This window comes from Eucyclogobius newberryi, unplaced genomic scaffold (genome assembly GCF_026437365.1).
Source record: "Eucyclogobius newberryi isolate DKJ021-1_F unplaced genomic scaffold, fEucNew1.0.hap1 SCAF_11, whole genome shotgun sequence".
In the NCBI taxonomy this organism is placed as follows: domain Eukaryota; kingdom Metazoa; phylum Chordata; class Actinopteri; order Gobiiformes; family Gobiidae; genus Eucyclogobius; species Eucyclogobius newberryi.
Genome location: NW_027315735.1, coordinates 8,988,918 through 8,993,677, shown reverse-complemented (window position 1 = coordinate 8,993,677; position 4,760 = coordinate 8,988,918).

Here is a 4,760-nt window from a genome sequence, read left to right as displayed (position 1 = left end):
GGCCTTATCAGCATGTCCTGATTGTCCTTCACATGTAGGATTGGTGCGTGAGGCCAGCTGCCTGAAGCGTCAGCCTGGCAGGGCTGACCAGTCAAGACTGGACCGGTGCATGAACCAGTCGCAGAAACACACGGCCCATTTGTATCCAAACAAATGTAAAGACTTACGAGGAAAATTGGTAGAAGATGGACAACGCCACAAACAAATCTGCAGAAACCACAAGCGAAGCACTTTATGTATCTGAGGTAAATGAAGATGGGTTCTGGTCTGAATGATATGAGAATATTTGAGATAAGATGTTGCAACATTTACAGTTTTTTGTAACACCCAAAATAACTATTTCCTCGAAGGTTGTAAGTGAAAACGGTTTTAACAATGTTAATAGGAAATTAGCCCAACATCTCCCTGTCCATAGATCCTGTTGCAGGAAAACTACAAACCCCTTTGGGACAAGTAGAAACCTCAGGGAGAAGCACAGTGAAAAGCAGAGGTCCTCCTCCCACAGGCGGTCCAGGACTGAGGTGCTTCATCTGCAGAAGAACTGGATCCAGAACGTGCTGCAGCGGGCGACTGCCGCTCCAACAGTCTTTATCTCTGCACCCCAGTGCGGCCAGAGAAGTTTGTAGTCATTTGTATTGTCCAAAATGTAACGGGGCAAAGGTTTTTAAGTAATGATGTCATCAGTGGAAGTGTGGGGTTTTGAGGTGCAGAGACTATTTCACTCTTAACCCTAAATCTCCAGCTCTAGTTTTTTTCGCGGATGTGTGTGTTCTGACTGGGGACCTACTACCTTACTCCCCCGGTTCTCTGTGGATCATGGTGCAGAGTGAGGAGCGGTGAAGTAAACCGAACCAGCCCATGAAAGAGTGATTCTCAGAGGCACATGAGGCTGAACATACAACTGGAAATGTATTTGAACTCGCATGACACAACTCACTGCTCAAAAACCCTACACAATGACACAAAAACAATGATATCTGTTTAATGTAATTGTGACATAAGGGAAACATGTCCAAAGGAGGCTGCCATTTTAGTGGGACAGGAAGTGTGTGGGATTTTGTCTGCCCTTTGAAGTGTAGGACTTCATGTAACCTTTGATACATGGTAAACTACTTGGCCTAATCCATTAACCCAAGTTGATCAAAGGGGAGGAGCTTGCTGATGCTTATTAAAGTGAGATTGTGATGAATTTCATCAAGAAACTGGAGACCAGGATCACAAACTAAAATAAAGGTCAATTAGAACTGCTTCTATATTAAAAAGTACTCAAAAAATATGGTTTCAGTCTCAAAGAACATGTTGATCTTTATTCATGGATGACATGAAACAAAACATTTCTGGACATTATTTTCCCATTAAAATTAAAACCTCCAAGATTTAGTTTGAATCAACACTAACACTGATAACCAGCTCAGTGTTTTCTCGCTCTGATGTTCCCTGTTGTCCAGTGTTTTTATTTGACAACCCGTCTGTATTTCTGGACATTTAATGATAATCACAAATTCTGCACAGCAGTTCTTTGAGGCTGCCAATTTGGTTTGTTTGGTAAACACGGGAGTGTTTACCCCACATGTGACGTGTCACCTGACAGACCATGTGACCCACAGTTGTTCCAAAGTGAGAACTTCATTACAATAATTTAAAATCGATCAGAATCACAAAAGAGTTGATCATAAATGTGTTCCTTTTTCTACTGATGCTTTGGTGTCTGTTGGATAGGTGCAGGACACGCTCGGAACAGACGCAGGACAGGATCGGGACAGGTTCAGGGCAGGTACGGTACAGGCTCGGGACATGTGCGGGACAGATGCAGGACAGGCTCGGGACACGTGTGGGACAGGTGCAGGACAGCTTTAGGACAGGTCTTTGTGGTTTTATTGTTTTATTCTGTGTTTTTGTGAAGCACTTTATGACTTCGGTCTGTGAAAGGTGCTATACAAATAAAATGTACCTACTTTCTTACAGGTTCAGGACAGAATTGGGACAAACGTGTCACTAAACTTTGTTTGCTCTAAGGTGGATTATTGGTGACATAAAACATGAAATTTAAATTGCGTGTGGTTTAGCTCTTATTTGCTTTACACGATTCAGTTTGTGTAGAGAATTGTAATCACCTGGACATACGAGTGTCACAGTCGGTGTCAAACCACAGGAAGTCTTCCTGTCCAAAGTCTTTTGGTTGTTTCTATGGAGATGTTCTTTTTATGCCTGAGTATGACTTTTGACACATCTATGAAGTGTGCTGCTCGATGGCGGAGTGGATAGCACGTGTGCACACTTTGCTGCATGTCCTTCCCCAGTCTCATCCTCATTCCATGCTGCACTGTCTAATAAAGCCTACGGGCCAAACAAGCGTTTCTTTTCTTCCATGACATCACGTACAAACAATGTAGCGGCTGGACACGCCCACAGTGGAATCTTTACTGTTTCTTTGTTTCATAAACGAGTCGTGACATATTTTATTTGTCATTAATCACTTAAGTGTTCTTAGAAGAGGGTTTTGTCTGATTTTGAATTTCAAATCAATTTTTAACTCTGAATTTTAAGCTTGTTATTTATTAATCAGTTTTACATTACATTTACTAAAGTAACAAAGTAATACAGTTTCATACATGAGTAATAAACTGTATTTTGTAATATATATACTGTATATGGAACAGACTTACTTCAGTTTGACAAAAGCTTTATTTCAACAATATGAAATGATTTGAACATTCATAATCAGGTCAATGATAATGTTTAAAGGTTTTGAATATAGGTTATGTTAAGGAATGTTTAAGTCCAAGTCCTGTGCTTTGAGTTTCAAGTCAAAAGACCAAATACAGCTTGTATTTTTACAATTTGTTTTTCATAATTGCCCTTTATAAAAAGAAAACAAAAGGGTCTGTCCACAAATATAAAGTGTTTTAGGAGAAACAAAGTCCTCCACATCCCGAGTCAGTCCAGCTCATGGCCTGCTCAAGTCTTTCTTCATGTCAATCAGTGTATATTCCCTACAAACCACGTGTTTGAAGTATTTTTGTCTATAAGAAGTATTTGTCCCTGTGAGAGATACACAAAAATGCCAACATGAATTTTGTTTTGGAAATGTATTTCTAAAAGCGCCCAAATGTACATGAGAGAGTGTTTATTTCACAGAGCCGCCAAGCCCCACCCTCAAGAACAGTATTTCCAGGAATCCCCCGTTTCTGATTGGTGAAGGGATTCCTGGGAAAACTGGACCCCGGGAGTGAGGGTCTGCTGTGTCAGGCTGGGAACATGGACTCCAGCACGTCCTGCCCTCCGTCCCGAGCTACAGTGCTTCATCTCAGACTACCAACTGACCAGAGATGCAGCACTGCACCAGGGGCCACAGGGACCGCACCAGGGGCCGCACCAGGGGCCGCACCAGGGGCCACACCAGGGGCCACACCAGGGGCCACACCATCTAGTACAGTTTCCATTGTAGTTTTCTGTAGATTTTCTAGAACTCGTATCTAAAGGGTGAATATCTAAGGATCACACTTGTGGAGACGCTGCAGGTGAAAAGGCAAACATCTTTACTTTTTCTGTAGCTTACTCGCATAAAGAAAAGGTTTATCATGTTATGTTTTCATATAAAAAAAAATACTTTCTTAGATATAAAAATACTATTGGATATTGTATTTGTGTATTTACATATTTTCTATGGATATAAAAATACAGAGGTGATTTTGGATATCTTTTTAGTATTTGAGTGAACTAGATTTGACTGAAAATAATCTCACCTAAATTAAGAGTTAAAACACATAAATCTATGAATTAAACAATAAAACAAAGAAGATTGTGTTTCAAGTTTGAGAGGGAAATTTGACAAAATTTTTGACTACATTTGTTTAACAAAACAGTAAAGTTGACTGCATTTATCACAACCGCAAAACATGATTACACAAATAGATATGTCGCATTCACATGGACAATAAAAAACATTCTCAGATTTTGAGTGTGTTCACATAAACAAGAAAAAAAAATCTGATATGCAAGTACTACATCAAATTACATTTTGTTCATTTTTACCTAATTTTCCACCTGCGCAGTGTGAACAATCAGATACATCTGATTGAACTATTTACGTGACATTTCAGATATGTAAGTGTGTATGGAAACAGCCAATGAGCTGCAAGAGACTGGATGGAGGTAGGGGATGGAGGCTGGGGGTGGAGGTTGGGTCCACCTGGAAGACACAAAACAACGCTTTACAGAACTGAACAGAAATTATGAATTAGAGTAACTGTCAGGACTTAACTTCTGAATTATCATTTGAAGGGAATTGAATTGGAACAAAACCATAAACGATGAAACAAATATGGTATTTTTAAAGAATAGACAAAATAAAGAAGGTGCAAAAAACATCACAATCAGAATCAGAAAAGGTTTATTGCCTTTGTCATTGAACACAGTTTGCAAGTATAAGAACTAGTTTCGGTGTTAAGGTGCAACATAAAACAATGAATATTAAAATAATAATTGCAACGTCTATAGAATTAAATAAGGCATACATAAAGTTATTGTCACTTGTAGATTTACTCACAGTGAGAAAAGGAACTTTTACTCAAGTACGAGACTGTTACATTACTCTGAGGAAAAGTACTGTCTGAAAACTACTCAAGTAAATGTCACTGAGGACTGCCCGCCTTTGTGGTCTTTGCTATGGATTTTCAAATGTTTCTAACAATTTCTGCAAATATTGGTTATCGACCACAACAGCAAGACTGTATCAGCACAAACCAATCCATCCCTGG